A 26,661-nucleotide genomic window follows, 5' to 3' on the forward strand; every position below is an offset into this window, starting at 1 on the left:
TCCCTTATAGCATCTTAATATGTAATAATATCGCCACAAAAATGCCCCCCCTCTCTGTTTTAACCCTGTTTCTGTAGTGCAGTGCAGGGGAGAGCCTGGGAGCCTTCCCACCAGCAGTTCTGTGAGGGAAAATGGCGCTGTGTGCTGAGGAGAATAGGCCCCGCCCCCTTTTCGGCGGGCTTCTTCTCCCGTTTTTCTGACAACCTGGCAGGGGTTAAATACATCCATATAGCCCCAGGGGCTATATGTGATGTATTTTTAGCCAGCATAGGTACTTTCATTGCTGCCCAGGGCGCCCCCCCCAGCGCCCTGCACCCTCAGTGACCGTTGGTGTGAAGTGTGCTGAGAGCAATGGCGCACAGCTGCAGTGCTGTGCGCTACCTTAAGAAGACTGGGAAGTCTTCAGCCGCCGATTTCTGGACCTCTTCTCTCTTCAGCATCTGCAAGGGGGTCGGCGGCGCGGCTCCGGTGACCCATCCAGGCTGTACCTGTGATCGTCCCTCTGGAGCTAGTGTCCAGTAGCCTAAGAAGCCAATCCATCCTGCACGCAGGTGAGTTCACTTCTTCTCCCCTAAGTCCCTCGATGCAGTGAGCCTGTTGCCAGCAGGACTCACTGAAAATAAAAAACCTAACAAAACTTTTACTCTAAGCAGCTCTTTAGGAGAGCCACCTAGATTGCACCCTTCTCGGCCGGGCACAAAGATCTAACTGAGGCTTGGAGGAGGGTCATAGGGGGAGGAGCCAGTGCACACCACCTGATCCTAAAGCTTTTACTTTTGTGCCCTGTCTCCTGCGGAGCCGCTATTCCCCATGGTCCTGACGGAGTCCCCAGCATCCACTTAGGACGTCAGAGAAATAGCATTTAATTCTTTTGACGCAGGGAAGGTTAGCGAGGCTTTCTTATTCTCAGTGAAGTAAGCCTCCTCAACCTGCTCAGGTGGTGTATCATTATTATTCAACACATCCCTAATAGCCTCCATCATCAACTGCACCCCTTTAGCAAGAGATGCTGTCCCCCGTACCCCATCATCACCGTCAGAATCTGTATCGGTGTCATCCTGCATCATTTGTGCTAAAGGACGCTTATGGGAGTACACAGCGAGGGGACCTGAGGTACCAGAACTGGGCCAGACTGCCATATTCTGCAGCACCTGGGTAGCAAATTCATTTTGTGCAACCCTCTGTGAAATCTGAGAAATCATATTTTTGATAGAGGATAACCATTCCGGCTCCCTTGCTGGAATCTGTGCTAAATCAGTGCAATCCTGATTACATGGAATGGGATCATCTTGAGAGGACAAATCCTCTGCAGCATGGACATTGCTACTAGTGACCACAAACACTCCACACACACACACACACACACACACACACACACACACACACACACACACACACACACACACACACAGGGGATACAGACAGAGTTTCTCCCCAAAAATGGCAAGAGAGAGACAGAGATTGGAGCCAACCCACACGCAGCGCTTTTATACATATAAGGGAGACCCCTTATGTGCGCTGACTGTGTACCTTAATAGGTTCCACAGCCGTTTTGCAGCCTCCCCCCTTTCTACAACCCCCTGGTACCGTGAGATAGCTGGAGATTGCTGTGGAGGACTTGCTTCTTTCCTGGACAGCGCTGTGCAGGCAGGAAAATGGCGCTGAACGCTGCTGGGTCCGCTCTGAGGAGAAGCTCCGCCCCCAAAATGGCGCGGTCTTCCCACTCTTCATAGGATTATACTGGCCTGAGGATTGATGCTGGCTGAGATCCAGGGACCCCGACAGGCTGAGTGACCAGTGTAGGGTGCAGGCACTGGCTCAGGGCGCCCCTCACAGCGCCGCACAATGTACCGCTGAGCCTCCCGGAGCGCAGTCAATACTGCGCTCCTACCGTGATGCCGCCATCTTCACACCGGCCCCTCTCTTGCACGGGGGGTCTGTGTCTCACTCGCCACAATCTTCAGCTCTGCAAGGGGGTGGCGGCATGCTGCTGGTGTGAGCGATCCCCTGTGGCGGGATGCGATCTATCCCCTCTGGAGCTCAGTGTCCAGTCAGCGGAGACAGTGGATCCGACCCCGCAGGGCAGACACTGCTCCCCCCCTAAGTCCCTCGCTGCAGGGAGGCTGTTGCCAGCAGCCTCCCTGTAAAACAATAAACTCTAAAAAAAAAAATACTTTTACTAAGGAAACTCTGAAGAGTTCCTCTAGCTGTGACCGGCTCCTCCAGGCACATTTTCTAAACTGAGTCTGGTAGGAGGGGCATAGAGGGAGGAGCCAGCCCACACTCTCAAACTCTTAAAGTGCCAATGGCTCCTGGTGAACCCGTCTATACCCCATGGTAGTAATGTGGACAACAGCATCCTCTAGGACGTAAGAAAAATAAACAAACAAACATAGTGAATAAGATGTAAGTATTTTGAGGCAGACTTCCTGTTATAGATCATTATTGGGGTAGCAGGGTAATGCAGTGGCTAGCATTGCTACCTCCCAGCAATAGGTCATGGATTCTATTATGTTTAAGACATTATCCATGCAGAATCTGTATGTTTTATCCATGTTCACGTGGCTTTCTTTTATATGCTCCACTGAGGCAGGGACTGCATTGAATGATAAACATTATTTTTAAAGTGCTGTTAGTGCTATATAAATACAGGTTAAAATAATAAAAAGAACACAGGAAAGCTAAAGAGCAGTTTCTTTTTACACTAGTAGCATGTCTTATCAGCCTTACACATTTTTGACTTTCTATGTCCAACTGTTAGAGCTAGGGGTGACCCTTTATCAACTGGCTGTCACCCAATTTGGCCACTGTGTGTGGGCAATTTTTATGATAAATCCTAGTCACCAGAACTAGCTATTGAATTTTTCCATGGCATTCGGCTATCCATAGAGGCCCCTTATAGTGAAGAATGATATCCAATAGAACCTGATAAACAGGTATTAATAACTTATATACAGTACTTTGAGCGAATACAAAGGTAAAAAGAAAAAGGTGCTATATTACTGTAGATCAGTGTTCATAGTGCTATATAAAACACACACAACTCACCGAGAAGAAGTCTCCGGGTACCTAATCTCGATAGTAACAGCGTTTAAAACAGGCTTCAGGCATGATGTCATACACACGGGTCAGAAGGTCTTGAAATCCCTGGAAATTATGATAAAGGACAAACATGTGACACTAACCACAAGAGAAACAAGATCCTCAAGCAATTCTAGATTCTGAGCCTCATTCACTTCAAAACTACCCTAAAAGGCACAGCACGACCTACACAATAGCGCAGTATTTGACCAAAAATTAGTGATGCTTGATATTAAGCCATTCTAATGTAACAGATGGTTATCAGGCAGTAAATTAGAATACTGACAGGTGACAAACTTGGCAAAATGTGCTGCATACTCCACAAGAGACTCTGCTCTCACCCAATTTGGCCACCAATATGCGTCACCGAGTCAATAGTAGGACTGGACAATGTGTGACTTGCTTTACTAATAACACGGACACAACAGTATTTTCTGTCTTCTTCTTGTAAGTTACTTGGTCTTTTCTTCACCAGGGACATCAGTAGATTTCATTCTGTTTGGCTGCATTTTATATATATTTTCTTTGCATACAATATTCAGAATTTAAGTGCATATTTCTAAGACATAAAAACATACTGCAAAGATTCCAGTGATCGTCATAGAATTATCTTCATGCAACTGGCACAGCTACAGGACCTTACCCCAAATAGAAGTTAGCGGTATATAATTTCAGCGTAAAATCATACCTAACATAAGTACCCTAAGCAAAGAATACCGCAATTATAAGACTGTAAACTGCATTGAATAAATAGTCAAATGCCAGTAGAACCAGTTTATAAGGTATGTGTCTATAACTCAATTTGTGGTGTGAAACCTGCATATACAGCATTATACCAATCCACAGAAAGGGATCATTTCTGTTCCTATGTTAGTGGATCTGTATACATTTCAATCAATGTGGCACAGCAGCAAGGTGTCACCTACTAGATGTGTAAGTCTTTAGTCCCTCAATGGGCAGACAGCATAACATTATCATACAGTCAACTGTAGTTTGTAGTAAAGTCCAGAGTAGCTCATTTAAGAACATGTATTCTAATATCTCCAGGCAAAATAACACATTTTCACTCAGACTTCCATAGTAACTAAAACAGCCGTTTGACCCTTCTTTTACCCAGTTGTCAACGTGGGGAAAAGTTAATGCACAGTATCCTTTGTTTATGAAACTGCCAAAACCCTATAGTCCGAGAGGGCTGATCCATAAAATATGTATGCTATGGGACATAATAACCATGCCCACGCTCAGTGTTTTAGGCTATTGTAAATATGTAAACATTTTTATAGTTCCTTTTAGTGAATGACAAAAAGGAAGAACAGATAAAACACCAATTTACAGAAAACGGAACATTTATATAGAGGCAATTCAGGTCAACTTGCAGGGAGCAGACATTTTCAAACGTTCAAACCAAGATATAGCTGGTTGAATCTGTGGTAATGTTAGCAATGCATTTGTTAAACCAGGTTTACAACAATCTGTGGATTTCCATCAGTGCAAATGTAGTACAGGTCGAGTATCCCATATCCAAATATTCCGAAATACGGAATATTCCGAAATACGGACTTTTTTGAGTGAGTGTGAGATAGTGAAACCTTTGTTTTTTGATGGCTCAATATACACAAACTTTGTTTAATACACAAAGTTATTAAAAATATTGTATTAAATGACCTTCAGACTGTGTGTATAAGGTGTATATGAAACATAAATGAATTGTGTGAATGTAGACACACTTTGTATAATGCACAAAGTTATAAAAAATATTGGCAAAATTACCTTCAGGCTGTGTGTATAAGGTGTATATGTAACATAAATGCATTCTGTGCTTAGATTTAGGTCCCATCACCATGATATCTCATTATGGTATGCAATTATTCCAAAATTCGGAAAAATCCCATATCCAAAATACCTCTGGTCCCAAGCATTTTGGATAAGGGATACTCAACCTGTACCACAAATTTCTACAAGCTCTCTCAAATTATTCAAGGGGACTATAAAGACATGGCAAATACTTGCCACATTGCATACTGGAAGTTTTCTGGGGCAAAGCAGCTGAATTAGCTAAAATTCTGAACCCTGCAATAAGTTCTGATACTATACAGTATTCATCAATACCCTAGTGATTACTGACAAAGCTTTTGTTTTCTGAATAAACAGCAAAACACTCTTCTTTCAGCTGCTAAGGGTTAAATACAGATCACACCACTGCCAATCTCAGCCAGGACAATGCTTCAACTATAACCAAACATCAAACAAGAGGATGAAATAAACAGGATATCAGCCACAGAAACTAGCTCTCGTATCCTTGGCGGTCACCATAGAATGTAGATTGCCCACTTGGCGTGTGAGAAAGGGCTGGGTTACATGAGACAACGACTGGGCTACACAGCAGATCCGCGCTATGTACAGAAATAAAACGCCATAAATCAAACAATGTGTGTCCATGAGAGAAGACTGTGTCCCCAGAACAAAAGGTTAAAAGATAAGGTGCATACACATAATGAGATTTTGACTATGGCCAATTTTGACCATGCGATTTCGTGAACTCCCCCGGACCCCAGAACCACAAATTATGACTATATTTACTTGCGATTTTGGACTATGTGCCATTTTGGCTATGGCTGATTTTGACAGCTCATTTGGATACTGGAATGATATTTCAGGGGGACCATAGGCCCTCATTCAGAGTTGTTCGCTCGCAAGCTGGTTTTAGCAGCATTGCACACGCTAAGCCGCCGCCTACTGGGAGTGAATCTTAGCATAGTAGATTTGCGAACGAAAGATTAGCAGATTTGCGAATAGACAGTTCTTAGCAGTTTCTGAGTAGCTCCAGACTTACTCTGCCACTGCGATCAGTTCAGTCAGTTTCGTTCCTGGTTTGCGTCACAAACACACCCAGCGTTCACCCGGACACTCCCCCGTTTCTTCAGACACTCCCGCGTTTTTCCCAGAAACGGCAGCGTTTTTTCGCACACACCCATAAAACGGCCAGTTTCCGCCCAGAAACACCCACTTCCTGTCAATCACACTACGATCACCAGAACGAAGAAAAAACCTCGTAATGCCGTGAGTAAAATACCTAACTTAATAGCAAATTTACTTGGCGCAGTCGCACTGCGGACATTGCGCATGCACATTAGCGACTAATCGCTCCGATGCGAGAAAAAAATAACGAGCGAATAACTCGGAATGACCCCCATGGTCTCCACAGCTACTGCTGGAAAGTCAAATTTTTTGCCATATGTTTCCTCACAGCCTAGGATAGCACCGTATTACCAAATGCAGTCCTTTCGATCACAGAAAAGCAAGAAAGTCTGAGGTGCGTCCTTTCTTGCCAGGGGCAGGGGCAGAGGAAAGAAGCTGCACAACACAGCATGCGCATTAGCGACTAATCGCTCCATTGCGAAAAAAAAAATAACGAGTGATCAACTCGGAATGACCACCATAGATCGGTATCACAAGCTAATATCAGTCACCTCTGGAAATACGTGCGATACGCACTAGATTGTACACAATACAGTGAACATTGCCATGCCTGCACAGTTGGCACCACGCATCGGCATTGCAAGGTGGATATACACGGTGTATCTATGCAACTATGTTTTCTACCGATATGGACTATATAGTCCAGGCTTTTTCAACCAGTGTGCCGTGACACACTAGTGTGCCGCGACCAGTTGCAAGGTGTGCCTCGGCGCTAGAGCAGCTTCCTGCACCTTCAGAGTGAACTGTTGGCCCATGCTCTTCTTAGAGGATCAGTCGTGCTCCGGCTGTGACCTATGCCTTGAAAACGGTGTGATATCATAGGTCACGGCCGCCGCGTCTCACCACCCAGCCAGCCCACCCGCCTGCATACACATCTCCCCTTTCCCGCCTGCATACACAGCTTTCCTTGCCAACCCACATCCACACCTGCCCGACCGCCCGCTGCTCAGTATTTGCAGAACTCTACTATGAACAATCCCGCCACTGAGGGACAGGGAGGAGGACAGCTGATAATATTTGTTATTTTATTTCTCCTGTGGGGAACAATAGGATTTCAATAGGATTTATGTGGGGAGAATAAGAATTTATGGATTTATGGGGGGAACAATGTGAATAATACATGTGGGGAGCAATAGGATTTATGTGGGGAGAAGTGTGATTGATTTATGTGTGGAGCAATAGGATTATGTGATTGTTTTTTCTGTGTAGGCCAATGTATGTGTGGATTATTATTTTTTTTACTGTGAGGGCCAATGCGTGTGTCTAGTTTTTTTCTGTGGGGAACTGATGGTGTGCCTTAGCAATTTTTAAATATTGTTCGGTGTGCCGGGCGTAAAAAAAAAAAAAGGGTTGAAAACCACTGATATAGTCCATACCAGTAGTTCATATGAGAACCCAAATGTTTGTGTTAATCACAGCGGCGCTATAGAAATAAACAATAAGAATAAGGGGTGTAAAATATACATCTATGACAATTCCTTTGCTATATATATCTCCTATATAATAAAAGGCTAAGGCTGCTCCTCACCTCTGTGTGAATTCAAGCGTTTTGCCCGCCAGCAGCCACTGGATGGCTCCCGACGGAGCCCTTCAATTGTTGCTCCGTTTGGGCATGCACAGCTGCCGGCGCTGACATTACTGTTATGTTGTTCCGTCATTTTGACGGGCTGGTAACTGGTACAAGGCCAGTTACACGGGTTGGGTATGTTATCCCAGCGGTCGGGAAGCTGGCGGTCACATGACCGGCGGCAGCATCCCAACACCGGATGGGGTAAATATTCTATGCCTCCCCGTCCCCTAACCTAACCATCCTGAGATGGCAGCTTCGGCAAACCACCACTAGAACAAAAAACAATATTAAACAGCATTTGCTGGGACACAATGCATGTAAAAAGTAGGCATGCCTCAGCTTCCTTTTTATGCAGAACTAGTTCTTCTCTTTGGTGGTGGTGTGTGTGTGTGTGTGTGTGTGTAGGGGAAGGGGGGTGACATGTTAGAAATTTACCTCTACCAACCACACTGCAATACGCAGGATTCTGCAAGCCTGTCTACCACAAGCTGGGATTTCCTGTAAGGTGGTCATGTGTACAGTAGCGGGGGGAAGAGTATATGCCATACAAAACACAAAAATGGACAAAAACATAAATAAATTAACTGACCTGTCCTTTTGCAAACCGTAAACCTGTTATTAACAAGTACATCAGAGTTACTAAAGTGCTCCTGTAGCAATGGTCAGACAACAACATGTCTGCTTCCAATGTACATACATTAGGTGTAAAAAATAAGAATTTACTTACCGATAATTCTATTTCTCGTAGTCCATAGTGGATGCTGGGGACTCCGTAAGGACCATGGGGAATAGCGGCTCCGCAGGAGACAGGGCACAAAAGTAAAAGCTTTAGGATCAGGTGGTGTGCACTGGCTCCTCCCCCTATGACCCTCCTCCAAGCCTCAGTTAGGATACTGTGCCCGGACGAGCGTACACAATAAGGAAGGATTTTGAATCCCGGGTAAGACTCATACCAGCCACACCAATCACACTGTACAACCTGTGATCTGAACCCAGTTAACAGCATGATAACAGCGGAGCCTCTGAAAAGATGGCTCACAACAATAATAACCCGATTTTTGTAACAATAACTATGTACAAGTATTGCAGACAATCCGCACTTGGGATGGGCGCCCAGCATCCACTACGGACTACGAGAAATAGAATTATCGGTAAGTAAATTCTTATTTTCTCTGACGTCCTAAGTGGATGCTGGGGACTCCGTAAGGACCATGGGGATTATACCAAAGCTCCCAAACGGGCGGGAGAGTGCGGATGACTCTGCAGCACCGAATGAGAGAACTCCAGGTCCTCCTCAGCCAGGGTATCAAATTTGTAGAATTTTGCAAACGTGTTTGCCCCTGACCAAGTAGCAGCTCGGCAAAGTTGTAAAGCCGAGACCCCTCGGGCAGCCGCCCAAGATGAGCCCACCTTCCTTGTGGAATGGGCATTTACATATTTTGGCTGTGGCAGGCCTGCCACAGAATGTGCAAGCTGAATTGTACTACACATCCAACTAGCAATCGTCTGCTTAGAAGCAAGAGCACCCAGTTTGTTGGGTGCATACAGGATAACAGCAAGTCAGTTTTCCTGACTCCAGCCGTCCTGGAAACCTATATTTTCAGGGCCCTGACAACATCTAGCAACTTGGAGTCCTCCAAGTCCCTAGTAGCCGCAGGTACCACAATAAGCTGGTTCAGGTGAAACGCTGACACCACCTTAGGGAGAAACTGGGGACGAGTCCGCAGCTCTGCCCTGTCCGAATGGACAATCAGATATGGGCTTTTGTGAGACAAAGCCGCCAATTCTGACACTCGCCTGGCCGAGGCCAGGGCCAACAGCATGGTCACTTTCCATGTGAGATATTTCAAATCCACAGATTTGAGCGGTTTAAACCAATGTGATTTGAGGAATCCCAGAACTACGTTGAGATCCCACAGTGCCACTGGAGGCACAAAAGGGGGTTGTATATGCAGTACTCCCTTGACAAACTTCTGGACTTCAGGAACTGAAGCCAATTCTTTCTGGAAGAAAATCGACAGGGCCGAAATTTGAACATTAATGGACCCCAATTTGAGGCCCATAGACACTCCTGTTTGCAGGAAATGCAGGAATCGACCGAGTTGAAATTCCTCCGTGGGGGCCTTCCTGGCCTCACACCATGCAACATATTTTCGCCAAATGCGGTGATAATGTTGTGCGGTCACCTCCTTCCTGGCTCTGACCAGGGTAGGGATGACCTCTTCCGGAATGCCTTTTCCCTTAGGATCCGGCATTCAACCGCCATGCCGTCAAACGCAGCCGCGGTAAGTCTTGGAACAGACATGATCCTTGCTGAAGCAAGTCCCTTCTTAGTATCTCTTGAAGTTCCGGGTACCAAGTCCTTCTTGGCCAATCCGGAGCCACGAGTATAGTTCTTACTCCTCTCCGTCTTATAATTCTCAGTACCTTGGGTATGAGAGGCAGAGGAGGGAACACATACACCGACTGGTACACCCACGGTGTTACCAGAGCGTCCCAGCTATTGCCTGAGGGTCTCTTGACCTGGCGCAATACCTGTCCAGTTTTTTGTTCAGACGGGACGCCATCATGTCCACCTTTGGTCTTTCCCAACGGTTCACAATCATGTGGAAGACTTCCAGATGAAGTCCCCACTCTCCCGGGTGGAGGTCGTGCCTGCTGAGGAAGTCTGCTTCCCAGTTGTCCACTCCCGGAATGAACACCGCTGACAGTGTTATCACATGATTTTTCGCCCAGCGAAGAATCCTTGCTGCCATTGCCCTCCTGCTTCTTGTGCCGCCCTGTCTGTTTACGTGGGCGACTGCCGTGATGTTGTCCGACTGGATCAGCACCGGTTGACTTTGAAGCAGAGGTCTTCCTAGGCTCAGAGCATTGTAAATTGCCCTTAGCTCCAGTATATTTATGTGGAGAGAAGTCTCCAGACTTGGCCACACTCCTTGGAAATTTCTTCCCTGTGTGACTGCTCCCCAGCCTCTCAGGCTGGCATCCGTGGTCACCAGGACCCAGTCCTGAATGCCGAATCTGCTGCCCTCTAGTAGATGAGCACTCTGCAGCCACCACAGAAGAGACACCCTTGTCCTTGGAGACAGGATTATCCGCTGATGCATCTGAAGATGCGATCCGGACCATTCGTCCAGCAGATCCCACTGAAAAATTCTTGCGTGAAATCTGCCGAATGGAATCGCTTCGTAAGAAGCCACCATTTTTCCCAGGACTCTTGTGCATTGATGCACTGACACTTGGCCTGGTTTTAGGAGGTTTCTGACTAGCTCGGATAACTCCCTGGCTTTCTCCTCCGGGAGAAACACCTTTTTCTGGACTGTGTCCAGAATCATCCCTAGGAACAGCAGACGTGTCGTCGGAATCAGCTGCGATTTTGGAATATTTAGAATCCACCCGTGCTGTCGTAGAACTACTTGAGATAGTGCTACTCCGACCTCCAACTGTTCTCTGGACCTTGCCCTTATCAGGAGATCGTCCAAGTAAGGGATAATTAAGACGCCTTTTCTTTGAAGAAGAATCATCATTTCGGCCATTACCTTGGTAAAGACCCGGGGTGCCGTGGACAATCCAAACGGCAGTGTCTGAAACTGATAGTGACAGTTCTGTACCACGAACCTGAGGTACCCTTGGTGAGAAGGGCAAATTGGGACATGGAGGTAAGCATCCTTGATGTCCAGGGACACCATATAGTCCCCTTCTTCCTGGTTCGCTATCACTGCTCTGAGTGACTCCATCTTGATTTGAACCTTTGTATGTAAGTGTTCAAAGATTTCAGATTTAGAATAGGTCTCACCGAGCCGTCTGGCTTCAGTACCACAAATAGTGTGGAATAATACCCCTTTCCTTGTTGTAGGAGGGGTACTTTGATTATCACCTGCTGGGAATACAGCTTGTGAATTGTTTCCAATACTGCCTCCCTGTCGGAGGGAGACGTTGGTAAAGCAGACTTCAGGAACCTGCGAGGGGGAGACGTCTCGAATTTCCAATCTGTACCCCTGGGATACTACTTGTAGGATCCAGGGGTCCACTTGCGAGTGAGCCCACTGCGCGCTGAAACTCTTGAGACGACCCCCCCCCACCGCACCTGAGTCCGCTTGTACGGCCCCAGCGTCATGCTGAGGACTTGGCAGAAGCGGTGGAGGGCTTCTGTTTCTGGGAAGGGGCTGCCTGCTGCAGTCTTCTTCCCTTTCCTCTACCCCTGGGCAGATATGACTGGCCTTTTGCCCGCTTGCCCTTATGGGGACGAAAGGACTGAGGCTGAAAAGACGGTGTCTTTTTCTGCTGAGATGTGACTTGGGGTAAAAAAGGTGGATTTTCCAGCTGTTGCCGTGGCCACCAGGTCCGATGGACCGACCCCAAATAACTCCTCCCCTTTATACGGCAATACTTCCATGTGCCGTTTGGAATCTGCATCACCTGACCACTGTCGTGTCCATAAACATCTTCTGGCAGACATGGACATCGCACTTACTCTTGATGCCAGAGTGTAAATATCCCTCTGTGCATCTCGCATATATAGAAATGCATCCTTTAAATGCTCTATAGTCAATAAAATACTGTCCCTGTCACGGGTATCAATATTTTCAGTCAGGGAATCCGACCAAGCCACCCCAGCGCTGCACATCCAGGCTGAGGCGATCGCTGGTCGCAGTATAACACCAGTATGTGTGTATATACTTTTTAGGATATTTTCCAGCCTCCTATCAGCTGGCTCCTTGAGGGAGGCCGTATCTGGAGACGGTAACGCCACTTGTTTTGATAAGTGTGTGAGCGCCTTATCCCCCCTAGGGGGTGTTTCCCAACGCGCCCTAACTTCTGGCGGGAAAGGGTATAACGCCAATAATTTTCTATCGGGGGAAACCCACGCATCATCACACACTTCATTTAATTTATCTGATTCAGGAAAAACTACAGGTAGTTTTTTCACACCCCACATGATACCCTTTTTTGTGGTACTTGTTGTATCAGAAATATGTAACACCTCCTTCATTGCCCTTAACATGTAACGTGTGGCCCTAATGGAAAATACGTTTGTTTCTTCACCGTCGACACTGGAGTCAGTGTCCGTGTCTGTGTCGACCGACTGAGGTAATGGGCGTTTTAAAGCCCCTGACGGTGTTTGAGACGCCTGGACAGGTACTAATTGGTTTGCCGGCCGTCTCATGTCGTCAACCGACCTTGCAGCGTGTTGACATTATCACGTAATTCCCTAAATAAGCCATCCATTCCGGTGTCGACTCCCTAGAGAGTGACATCACCATTACAGGCAATTTCTCCGCCTCCTCACCAACATCGTCCTCATACATGTCGACACACACGTACCGACACACAGCACACACACAGGGAATGCTCTGATAGAGGACAGGACCCCACTAGCCCTTTGGGGAGACAGAGGGAGAGTTTGCCAGCACACACCAAAACGCTATAATTATACAGGGACAACCTTATATAAGTGTTTTCCCTTATAGCATCTTAATATATTATAATATCGCCACATAAAATGCCCCCCCTCTCTGTTTTAACCCTGTTTCTGTAGTGCAGTGCAGGGGAGAGCCTGGGAGCCTTCCTAGCAGCGGAGCTGTGTAGGAAAATGGCGCTGTGTGCTGAGGAGAATAGGCCCCGCCCCCTTTTTGGCGGGCTTCTTCTCCCGTTTTTCTGACAACCTGGCAGGGGTTAAATACATCCATATAGCCCCAGAGGCTATATGTGATGTATTTTTAGCCAGCATAGGTACTTTCATTGCTGCCCAGGGCGCCCCCCCCAGCGCCCTGCACCCTCAGTGACCGTTGGTGTGAAGTGTGCTGAGAGCAATGGCGCACAGCTGCCGTGCTGTGCGCTACCTTAAGAAGACTGGGAAGTCTTCAGCCGCCGATTTCTGGACCTCTTCTCTCTTCAGCATCTGCAAGGGGGTCGGCGGCGCGGCTCCGGTGACCCATCCAGGCTGTACCTGTGATCGTCCCTCTGGAGCTAGTGTCCAGTAGCCTAAGAAGCCAATCCATCCTGCACGCAGGTGAGTTCACTTCTTCTCCCCTAAGTCCCTCGTTGCAGTGAGCCTGTTGCCAGCAGGACTCACTGAAAATAAAAAACCTAACAAAACTTTTACTCTAAGCAGCTCTTTAGGAGAGCCACCTAGATTGCACCCTTCTCGGCCGGGCACAAAAACCTAACTGGGGCTTGGAGGAGGGTCATAGGGGGAGGAGCCAGTGCACACCACCTGATCCTAAAGCTTTTACTTTTGTGCCCTGTCTCCTGCGGAGCCGCTATTCCCCATGGTCCTTACGGAGTCCCCAGCATCCACTTAGGACGTCAGAGAAACAAAAGGTTATTTTGTGCTGTGGTTCTAACCATCTCAACATGAGTCCAAACACACTTGTGCTGGAGGAAATTAATATGTAATAGTAGTCTTTCATTTTCTACAGATATTCTATAAAGCATACAGACAGAACTCTACCCCTCTCTGCATATGTATTAACAACGGAAGCTGCCATCTTGTTTTGCTGTATACTTACCGACAATCTGGCTGCCCCCTCCGGGAGGAGGCAGCCAGGTCGGAGCAGCATTTTTAAAAAAAAATCAGCCATTGACTCCAGATCGATGAATGGCCACAAATATCATTGAAACCGGTAGAAATATGCAAAACTTTGCCCGGCAATAATATTTGAGCAAAGCATATCTTATTAAAAAAAAAACATAAGAGCTTTAAGACATGCACATAATTTTTCTATGAAGACGTTTTAGTTTAATGTCCCTTTAGAGCAGGGGTGGGGAACCTCCGGCCCGCGGGCCGTATAAGGCCCGCGAAGCCGTTTGGTCCGGCCCACCAGCTTGTGTCAGTGAGACACGCTGCCGCTCAGTCCGGCGGCAGCGTGTCTCAGCTGTCAGAACAGGGAGGAGAGCGCGGCTGTCGGGTGGGAGCGGCGGCGTGTATGACTTGAAACCAGCCGCCGGTTCGTGAGCCAATCAGAGCTCGCGGACCGGCAGCCAATCAGAAGCCAAGGCTGCCGGTCCGCGAGCTCTGATTGGCTCTCGAACCGACGTCTGGTTTTAAGTCCTACATGCCGCCGCCGCCCAACATAGCCGCGCTCTCCTCCGTGTCCCGTCGAAAGCAGCACGGTAAGCAGCACGGAGGGGAGGGGGGCGCAGGGCATCTGTATACCTGGCACTGTGGGGGGCATCTGTATACCTGGCACTGTGAGGGGCATTTGTATACCTGGCACTGTGAGGGTCATTTGTATACCTGGCACTGTGAGGGGCATTTGTATACCTGGCACTGTGAGGGGCATTTGTATACCTGTCACTGTGGGGGCAATTGTGGATCTGGCACCGCACTATTGGGGGCATATGTGTATCACGTCCCATTTTAACTGGCCACACCCATTTTTTTGGCGCGCACACACAGTACCTCTAAGGGGCAGACCTACTGGGGGGCAGGGTAATTTTTTAAGTTGAGAATTTTTGTATGGCCCCCGAAGGATTTTATAAATTTCCAAATGGCCCTCGGTAGAAAAAAGGTTCCCCACCCCTGCTTTAGAGGATCACACTAGCCAACTAAAGAGACGTATAAAATTAGGATACATTATTTGCACTGCACCTCAAATGTTTGTACAAATATGTGTGTGCTTATGTCTGAACATAACTTATATAGTGGAAGATATCTTCTAGCTGTAATTTTACAGGATATTTGAAAAAATGTCAGGATCTGATTGGTTGGTACTTTATCTCTCTCCAAGCTTTGATAGATCTCCCCAAAAGCTGTACATGTGAGGAATGCTATTTTTCCTACACATACCAGATTCCTGTAAGCAATCCCACAGACAGATACAGTAGTCATTCTCTTGAATATAAAATGGCTGACAACAGATAGATGACACTAGGTTGTCTTCAACTGCAGCAACACATGTAAATACACAAGTTTTGTTGTGGAAAACACTTTAAAAGAATGTTATTTTCAGCCCTTTTATATAAGGTAACATTCGTTTTCAGTTTAGCTGCACTATAATTAATTCTTAGGTGCAGCGCAACAGACTGCTTAAGTCCAAGGCACAGAATCTCCGTCTCCTTAAGTGTATACAGTATGATATGGCTCTGAATCAGAACAGCAAATTACAGGAACACAGAAACTATCACTGCACAATATGCCCCAGATATCCGCCCCACAAGGAGCAATTGGCCCAATTTCCTCTCTTCACGGAACAGATGCCACAATCCTCTTAATTCATCATCCTTAGTAGAAGACACGCCGGATCTATAAGCACTAGGCCCAGAAATAACCCTTCTGCCCATAAAGAGGGCTGTGCTGAGAATATAGCAGTTCTTCAAACTCAGGTCTGCGTGCTAATATGATAGGTTCATTATAAAGTTACTAATGAATCCGCAGAGCAGTGGAGAGTGCTGGAAAGATAGTAAATGACAGGAATTTGCCTGTAGTTTTCGCATGCATGAGGGCATTCATCTAGCAGGTGATAGCGCAAACCACACAACTGCTATAAGAGACATTTATATAAAAAGACAGTAGCAATAAAAACATAAATAAATCCCCCTACCCTTCAAAGGCATACAAGGATAACCAGTTTTAGACTGGGCATAAAGGGCCGACAAAGGGAATGCAGTGGTAGGGGGCCGTGCTTAGAGGTGTCGCCAGTCTCCAGAGGGGGTGTGGCCACCCTCAACAGAGGTTTGGCTAACCATTTCGAGTGCATGGTCTGGGCTCCTTGATAAATATATCGTAAACACTGCTAGTGCATGCATGATAATGTACCAGATTAATAACAGCAATGCACTGTAGAAAATACTAGAGATGAGCGGGTTCGGTTTCTCTGAATCCGAACCCGCACGAACTTCATGTTTTTTTTCACGGGTCCGAGCGACTCGGATCTTCCCGCCTTGCTCGGTTAACCCGAGCGCGCCCGAACGTCATCATGACGCTGTCGGATTCTCGCGAGACTCGGATTCTATATAAGGAGCCGCGCGTCGCCGCCATTTTCACACGTGCATTGAGATTGATAGGGAGAGGACGTGGCTGGCGTCCTCTCCGTTATAGTAGAAAAGAGTAAAGACTGAGTGACTTAGTTATAATTGTGGGGAGGATTGGGGACGGGGAGCAGCTGTTAGGGAGTACAGTGATTTAGATTAGGAGAGAGAGAGAGAGAGAGAGAGAGAGAGAGAGATTGACCTGATTTACTGGAGTTTAGGAGTACTGTAGAAGAGAGTGCAGAGTTTACTAGTGACTGACCACAGTGACCACCAGACAGTGCAGTTTTATTTAATATATCCGTTCTCTGCCTGAAAAAAACGATACACAGTGACTCAGTCACATACCATATCTGTGTGCACTGCTCAGCCCAGTGTGCTGCATCATCTATGTATATATTATATATCTGACTGTGCTCAGCTCACACAGCTTATAATTGTGGGGGAGACTGGGGAGCACTGCAGTGCCAGTTATAGGTTATAGCAGGAGCCAGGAGTACATATTATATTAAAATTAAACAGTGCACACTTTTGCTGCAGGAGTGCCACTGCCAGTGTGACTGACCAGTGACCTGACCACACTGACCACCAGTATAGTTAGTAGTATACTATATTGTGATTGCCTGAAAAAGTTAAACACTCGTCGTGTGACTTCACTTGTGTGGTGTTTTTTTTTTTTATTCTATAAAAAACTCATTCTGCTGACAGACAGTGTCCAGCAGGTCCGTCATTATATAATATATATACCTGTCCGGCTGCAGTAGTGATATATATATATTTTTTATATCATTATTTATCATCCAGTCGCAGCAGACACAGTACGGTAGTTCACGGCTGTAGCTACCTCTGTGTCGGCACTCGGCAGTCCGTCCATAATTGTATACCACCTAACCGTGGTTTTTTTTTTCTTTCTTCTTTATACGTACATACTACGACATCTCTTTATCAACCAGTCTATATTAGCAGCAGACACAGTACAGTACGGTAGTTCACGGCTGTGGCTACCTCTGTGTCGGCACTCGGCAGTCCGTCCATAATTGTATACCACCTACCCGTGGTTTTTTTTCTTTCTTCTTTATACATACATACTACGACATCTCTTTATCAACCAGTCTATATTAGCAGCAGACACAGTACAGTACGGTAGTTCACGGCTGTGGCTACCTCTGTGTCGGCACTCGGCAGTCCGTCCATAATTGTATACCACCTAACCGTGGTTTTTTTTTCTTTCTTCTTTATACATACATACTACGACATCTCTTTATCAACCAGTCTATATTAGCTATATGTCTATATGTGCTGATTGGGGAGGGTTTTTTGGAAGGGACATCCTGCGTGACACTGCAGTGCCACTCCTAAATGGGCCCGGTGTTTGTGTCAGCCACTAGGGTCGCTAATCTTACTCACACAGCTACCTCATTGCGCCTCTTTTTTTCTTTGCGTCATGTGCTGATTGGGGAAAGTTTTTTGGAAGGGACATCCTGCGTGACACTGCAGTGCCACTCCTAAATGGGCCCGGTGTTTGTGTCGGCCACTAGGGTCGCTTAGCTTAGTCATCCAGCGACCTCGGTGCAAATTTTAGGACTAAAAATAATATTGTGAGGTGTGAGGTATTCAGAATAGACTGAAAATGAGTGGAAATTATGGTTTTTGAGGTTAATAATAATAATAATATGGGATCAAAATGACCCCCAAATTCTATGATTTAAGCTGTTTTTTAGGGTTTTTTGAAAAAAACACCCGAATCCAAAACACACCCGAATCCGACAAAAAAAATTCGGTGAGGTTTTGCCAAAACGCGGTCGAACCCAAAACACGGCCGCGGAACCGAACCCAAAACCAAAACCCGAAAAATTTCAGGCGCTCATCTCTAGAAAATACATCATATTCCTGTGCAGTATAATGTAACATATGTATAATTCAAGTGCATTGGCTGGAACCTGATCCTTAGAGGAGATGGTGGGGCCCCTCCCAAAAATGGGGCCACCAGGGTTTTCCCCTGTGCCCCTATGGCCCAGTCCATCCCTGAAGATAACTTAATTTTGGAGTTCCCATAGAGTTATTAGGCAAAGGTCCCCTTTTGTTTAAGAAACTTAGTTACCATCAAAACACTATTTACCTCTCACACACTGGAGAAAAAATTCTGGCATCCAATAAAAACTATCGGATCACAGGCTATCCAATAGAAATGTATATTTATATTATTATTAACAACAGTTTTTATATTTAGCATGCATTACGCAGTGATGTACATAGGGAGCCAATTAACTTACAAAAATATTTTTAGATGGTGGGAGAAATCCTACATAAGACAAGGGAGAATATACAAACTCAATATAGTTAGGGCAATGGTAGGAATCAAACCCAAGTCCTCACTGCTGTGAGGCAGTATTGCTAGCCATTACACCAACTGTGCTGCCCAATATAATAATAATAATAATAATAATAATAATAATATTTATATAAAAACAGAAGTATTTACATAATTAAAACTTGAGGGGGTGGGGGGAGTTTATTCTCTTCACGAGAGCTTAATACACTTTATTTTATTAAGCTTCAACATGTGACAATAATTTAAGTTTCAACATAGCAATATATGAACTCCTATATTAGATTCCATAACTATATACAACCAAATGAACACAGGATAGTAATTGATTCACTGTACTGACGTACATGTTAGGTAAAAGAAATCAGAAACCAAGTCTAGCAATATACGTCAAAAATAAATTTTTTGGGGGTGTCATAAGAAAAGTAATACAGGTCTCATACCACAAAGTGTTACTAAAACATTGAGATATTGCGTCTTTGGTAGAAATCGGCAGAACCTCATCCTGACGAAAGGTGCTTAATAGAGGCATCTGAAACGTTGCTATTCAAGCAATGTATGCTGTGACTTATTGAAATCCATGGAATATCTATGTCCAAGGGAAGGCACCCAGGTTCCCTACTTGCTTTAATTGGAGTGCAGGTCATCCTCGGAAAATAGGATTTTAATACCTACCGGTAAATCCTTTTCTCCTAGTCCGTAGAAGATGCTGGGGACTCCAAAAGGACCATGGGGGGTATAGACGGGATCCGCAGAAGACATGGGCACACTATAAGACTTTGAATGGGTGTGAACTGGCTCCTCCCCCTATGACCCTCCTCCAGACCTCAGTTATAGGAACTGTGCCCAGGGAGACGGACATTTCGAGGAAAAGGATTTTTGTTACTCTAAGGGTGAGATACATACCAGCTCACACCACAAACACACCGTACAACTGGATTACCAGGAAAACCAGAGAACAGTATGAACGAAAAACAGCAACAAGCTGAACATAACCGATACACAACCTTCGTGTAACCGAAAAACAACAACTAACAATACAATTGCAAGTAACAGTCCGCACTGGGATAGGCGCCCAGCATCCTCTACGGACTAGGAGAAAAGGATTTACCGGTAGGTATTATAATCCTATTTTCTCTTACGTCCTAGAGGATGCTGGGGGCTCCAAAAGGACCATGGGGTCTATACCAAAGCTCCAGACCGGGCGGGAGAGTGCAGACGACTCTGCAGCACTGACTGAGCAAACATGAGGTCCTCATCAGCCAGGGTATCAAACTTGTAGAACATAGCAAAAGTGTTTGAACCCGACCAAGTAGCTGCTCGGCAAAGTTGAAGTGCTGAGACCCCTCGGGCAGCCGCCCAAGATGAGCCCACCTTCCTGGTAGAATGGGCCTTCACTGACTTCAGCAACGGCAATCCAGCCATAGAATGAGCCTGCTGGATCGTATTACAAATCCAGCGTGCAATAGTCTGCTTGGAAGCAGGATTTCCAATCTTGTTGGAAGCATACAGGACAAACAGAGCCTCCGTTTTCCTAACAAGAGCCGTTCTGGCGACACAAATTTTCAAAGCCCTCACGACATCGAGAGATTTTGGCACCGCCACGGCATTCGTAGCCACAGGCACCACAATAGGTTGATTTATGTGAAACGAAGAAACCACCTTCGGCAGAAAGTGTTGACGAGTCCTTAATTCAGCTCTATCCACATGGAAAATCAAATATAGGCTCTTGTGAGACAAAGCCGCCAATTCCGACACCTGTCTGGCGGACGCCAAGGCTAAAAGCATGACCACTTTCCAAGTGAGAAATTTTAACTCAACCTTTCGCAAAGGTTCAAACCAGTAAGACATAAGAAATTGTAACACCACGTCAAGATCCCACGGTGCCACGGGTGGCACAAACGGAGGATGGATATGCAGCACTCCCTTCACGAAAGTCTGAACTTCAGGAAGTACGGACAATTCTTTTTGAAAAAAAATAGATAAAGCCGAAATCTGCACTTTTATGGAACCCAATTTCAGGCCTGCATCCACGCCTGCCTGCAAAAAATGGAGGAAACGACCCAGCTGAAACTCCTCCGCAGGAGCTTTCTTGGCTTCACACCACGACACATATTTTCTCCAAATACGGTGATAATGCTTCGCCGTAACCTCCTTTCTAGCCTTAAGGAGAGTGGGGATAACTTTCCCAGGAATACCCTTCCTTTTTGGCGTTCAACCTCCACGCCATCAAACGCAGCCGCGGTAAGTCTTGAAATACGCATGGCCCCTGCAGTAACAGGTCCTCTCTGAGAGGAAGCGGCCAAGGATCTTCTATGAGCAATTCCTGAAGATCCGGATACCAGGCCCTTCGTGGCCAATCTGGAACGACGAGTACTGCCAGAACCCTTGTTCGTCTTATGATCCTCATCACTTTTGGAATGAGAGGAAGCGGAGGGAACACATATACCGACTGAAACACCCACGGAGTTACCAGGGCGTCCACTGCACTGGCTTGGGGGTCCCTTGACCTGGAACCATACCTCAGAAGCTTCTTGTTGAGGCGAGACGCCATCATGTCTTTTTGAGGAATTCCCCAACGCCTTGTCACTTCTACAAATACCTCTTGATGAAGAGCCCACTCTCCTGGATGGAGATCGTGTCTGCTGAGGAAGAATGCTTCCCAGTTGTCCACGCCCGGAAGGAAGACTGCTGACAGAGCGCTCACGTGCTTTTCCGCCCAGCGGAGAACTCTTGTGGCCTCCGCCATCGCCGCTCTGCTATTTGTTACGCCCTGGCGGTTTACATACACTACCGCTGTTACGTTGTCCGACTGAATCAGGACAGGTAGACCTCGAAGCAGGTGTTCCGCTTGCAGAAGGCCGTTGTAGATGGCTCTTAACTCCAGAACGTTTATGTTGAGACAAGTTTCCTGGCTTGAGCACTTTCCCTGGAAACTTCTTCCCCGTGCGACTGCTCCCCAGCCTCGGAGACTTGCATCCGTGGTCAGCAGGACCCAATCCTGGATTCCGAACCTGCGTCCCTCTAGAAGGTGAGAACTTTGCAGCCACCACAGGAGAGAAATTCTGGTCCTGGAAGATAGACTTATTTTCCGGTGCATGTGCAGGTGAGACCCGGACCATTTGTCCAGCAGGTCCCACTGAAACACCCGGGCATGAAACCTGCCAAACGGAATAGCTTCGTAAGCCGCAACCATCTTCCCTAGCACTCGAGTGCATTGATGAATCGACACTCTTGCCGGTTTCAGAATCTCCTTGACCATGCATTTGATTTCCAGAGCTTTTTCCGCTGGAAGAAACACTCTCCGCAGTTCCGTGTCCAGAATCATGCCCAAGAAAGGCAGCCGAGTTGTCGGAATCAACTGAGACTTTGGCAAATTTAGAATCCAACCATGATGTTGCAGAACCGTCAGGGAGAGTTCCACATTTCTTAGCAACTGCTCCTTCGATCTCGCCTTTATCAGGAGATCGTCCAAGTACGGGATAATTGTGACACCTCGCTTGCGTAGGAGCTCCATCATTTCCGCCATCACTTTGGTGAATACCCTCGGGGCCGTGGAAAGCCCAAACGGCAACGTCTGAAATTGGTAATGATAATCCTGCACCGCAAATCTCAGGAAAGCTTGATGTGGAGGATATATCGGGACGTGTAAGTAGGCATCTTTTATGTCGACTGACGCCATAAAACCCCCCCCTTCCAGACTGGAGATCACTGCTTGAAGAGATTCCATCTTGAACTTGAAAGTTTTCAAATACAGATTGAGGGATTTTAGGTTCAGGATCGGTGTGATCGAGTCGTCCGGCTTTGGTACGACAAAGAGGCTTGAATAAAACCCTTCTCCCCGTTGGGACGGGGGGACAATGACACTCTGTTGACACAGCTTTTGTATCGCAGCACTCACTACTTCCCTTTCTGGGATAGAAACTGGCAAGGTTGATTTGAAAAATCGGTGGGGGGGCACCTCCTGAAACTCCAGTTTGTACCCCTGGGACACTATGTCTAATACCCAAGGATCTAGGCCCGAGTGAAACCAGACCTGACTGAAGAGTCTGAGACGCGCCCCCACCAGCACGGACTCCCGTAGTGGAGCCCCAGCGTCATGCGGTGGACTTGGCAGAGGCCGGGGAGGACTTTTGGTCCTAGGAGCCTGACACAGCAGGCGACCTTTTTCCCCTTCCAACTTTTGAAGCAAGGATGGACGAGCCTCTTCCTTTCTTGTATTTATTAGGCCGAAAGGACTGCATCTGATAATGGGGCGCCTTTTTCTGTTGGCTTGGAACATAAGGAAGAAAAGATGACTTACCCGCTGTAGCGGTAGACACCAGGTCAGCGAGGCAGTCACCAAACAAGACACAACCTTTATATGGGAGAGCCTCCATAGCTTTCTTGGAGTCGGCATCAGCATTCCATTGATGAATCCACAGCGCTCTCCTGGCCGAGACTGCCATGGCATTGTCCCTTGATCCCAAGAGGCCAATATCTCTTGCCGCATCCTTGAGGTAAACTGCAGCGTCCCTGATATAACCGTGAGTCAACAGAATGTTATCCCTATCCATGGTATCCATGTCAGATGCCAAATTATCAGCCCACTTAGCAATAGCACTACTCACCCATGCCGACACCACGGCCGGTCTGAGGAGTGCACCCGTAGTGACATAAATGGATTTTAATGTCGTTTTCTGCTTACGATCCGCAAGATCCTTGAGGGCAGCAGTGTCGGGAAACGGAAGCGCCACCTTCTTGGACAGCCGTGACAGAGCTTTGTCCACATTGGGAGAGGACTCCCACTTTTCCCTGTCGTCAGAGGGGAAAGGATATGCCATAAAAATTCTCTTGGGAATCTGCCACTTTTTATCAGGCGATTCCCAAGCTTTTATACAAAGAGCGTTCAGTTCATGAGAGGGGGGAAACGTCACATCAGGCTTCTTTCCCTTAAACAAACAAACCCTTGTATCTGGAACAGCAGGCACTTCAGAAATATGTAAAACATCTTTAATTGCCACAATCATGTACTAAATACTCTTAACCAATTTTGGATGTAAACTGGCCTCACTATAGTCGACACTGGAGTCCGTGTCGATATCCGTATCAGCTATTTGGGTAAATGGACGCTTTTGTGACCCTGAGGGGGATCTGTACCTGGGACAAGGCATCCTCCATGGATTTTCTCCACGTTTGTGTCTGAGAATCAGATTTATCCAGCCTTTTAGACAATAACGCCACATTTGCATTCAATGTACTCAACATATTCACCCAATTAGCAGTCAGAGGTGCCGACAGAGTCACTCCCAAATCCTTCTCTGTGCCCCCAGGAACTTCCTCCGGGGAGGAGCACCCAGCCTCAGACATGTCGACACACCGTACCGACACACACCTACTCACCCTGGCTATAGGGGACAGACCCACAGGGAAGCCTGTTAGAGAGAACAGAGGGAGTATACCAGCTCACACCCCAGCGCCCATATAATACTGAAAAATAATATATGATGTGTGCGCTGTTATGATAGCACCAAAATACTGTGAACCCCCCACCCGTTTTTCTCCCTGTACTTGATCAGGAGAGTGGAGGTCCGGGCCAGCATCTCTGCAAGTCTGTGAAGAGAGAAAATGGCGCTGGTAAGCTGTGAGGGCTAAGCCACGCCCCCACCTCGGCACGCTGTAGTCCCGCTCTATTTTTAATTATTTATACTGGCGGGGGCTTATATTTAGTGCCTAGGCACTTATAATATGTCTCTTTAGCCAGTTTTTTGCCTCAGTAACATGCTGCCCAGGGAGCCCCCCCTGTGCCCTTCACCCTGTGTTGTTGGAAGTATGTGTGGGAGCATGGGGCGCAGCGCGACCGCTGCGCAGTACCTCGTTACTGAAGTCTTCTGCCATCACTGAAGTCTTCTTGCTTCTATATACTCACCCGGCTTCTGTCTTCTGGCTTCTGTGAGGGGGGGTGACGGCGCGGCTCCGGGAACAAGCAGCTAGGCGCACCAAGTGATCAAACCCTCTGGAGCTAATGGTGTCCAGTAGCCTAAGAAGCAGGGCCTTTAACTCAGAAGAAGTAGGTCTGACTTCTCTCCCCTCACTCCCACGAAGCAGGGAGCCTGTAGCCAGCAGGTCTCCCTGAAAATAAAAAACCTAACTTATAGTCTTTTCAGAGAAACTCAGGAAAGCTCCCCTAGTGTGTGTCCAGTCTCTCTGGGCACAGAATCCAAATGAGGTCTGGAGGAGGGGCATAGAGGGAGGAGCCAGTTCACACCCATTCAAAATCCTATAGTGTGCCCATGTCTCCTGCGGATCCCGTCTATACCCCCCATAGTCCTTTTGAAGTCCACAGCATCCTCTAGGACGTAAGAGAAATAGATATTTTTTATATATATATATATATATATATATATATATATATATATATATATATATATATATATATATATATATATATATATATATATATATATATATATATATATATATATATATATACACACATACACACACAACACAAACGTCACGGTCCCCTGGGTTAGACCACTTCAGTCCCCCATAATGCACAGGAACCAGGCGGCACTCGGATTTTATAAATGTAAAAATGTATTCAAGTACCAACGTATATATACACACACATGCACACAACACAAACGTCACGGTCCCCTGGGTTAGACCACTTCAGTCCCCCATAATGCACAGGAACCAGGCGGCACTCGGATTTTATAAATGTAAAAATGTATTCAAGTACCAACGTTTCAACGCCGTGCAGGGTGTTTTTATCAAGGTTCACTGCATATCACCTTGATGATAAAAATAACAAACCCTACGCAACGTTGAAACGTTGGTGCTTGAATATGCTTTTACTGCACTTGAATACATTTTTTCATGTGTGTGTGTATATATATCTCCATAGAAGACGGCACTCAGAGGCAACAAAGAATGTAAATAACATGCAATTCCAAGGGCCACATTTCGGGGCACAGAGCCCCTTCGTCAGGACTAAACAACAGTAGAAGTACTGTTGTTTAGTCCTGACGATGGGGCTCTGTGCCCCCGAAACGTTGACCTTGGAATTACTTGTTATTTATATTATCGTTGCCTCCGAGTGCCATTCTTCTATGGACCTATATTAAATTACTGTTTCTGGCACCTGAGCAAACTGCTGTTTTATTTGAGTGCCGGCTGCTGCTGGATTATAGATATAATGTAGTCCGTGCAATTCCTCTTTCCTGCCTGGGGTGTCGCTCTTCTCAACACACTCTGATCCATTACTCAGTGCTGTGATACAGACCAGAGTGTGCTGAGATGCACCAGAGCAGAGAGCGACACCCCAGGCAGGAAAGAGGAACTGCACAGGATTTGAAAGGTGCAGGGTGCTAGAATGAACATACACACACATATATATATATATATATATATATATACACACACACACACACACACACACACACACACACACTTATACACACGCACATAACTAAATACGCCAAGCCAGTTAATGGTGGTAATTAAGGGTGCCTCAAATGATGATACGCTGATAGCACATCTTCATTGGCGCAGATATGTCAAGAACCTTAATATATCCAAAGTGAATATACCAAACCACTAAATGTGCCCTCAGTATGGCATTACACATGCAGGCAGCTAGCTCTTACCACACCCAGGAAAGTAAGTGGAACTGCCTTACCCACACTGTGCTCAATATATACCAAGCAGCTTTATCCAACTAAAGCCAGGAGTCAGATATGGGGGG

The 26,661-nt window shown here is 46.5% G+C and overlaps 1 protein-coding gene across 2 annotated transcripts in view; it reads right to left on the reverse strand.

Moving 5' to 3' along the window:
- ZBTB46 (zinc finger and BTB domain containing 46) overlaps positions 1 to 26,661 on the reverse strand; it is a 124,525-nt gene that overhangs the window by 91,630 nt on the left and 6,234 nt on the right. For both annotated transcript variants that reach the window (XM_063959172.1, XM_063959169.1), the window contains exon 2: positions 3,049 to 3,147. The gene's annotated coding sequence lies outside the window, so the exon portion shown is untranslated. The remainder of the gene's footprint in view (positions 1 to 3,048; positions 3,148 to 26,661) is intronic.

This window comes from Pseudophryne corroboree, chromosome 3 (assembly GCF_028390025.1).
Source record: "Pseudophryne corroboree isolate aPseCor3 chromosome 3, aPseCor3.hap2, whole genome shotgun sequence".
Taxonomy (NCBI): domain Eukaryota; kingdom Metazoa; phylum Chordata; class Amphibia; order Anura; family Myobatrachidae; genus Pseudophryne; species Pseudophryne corroboree.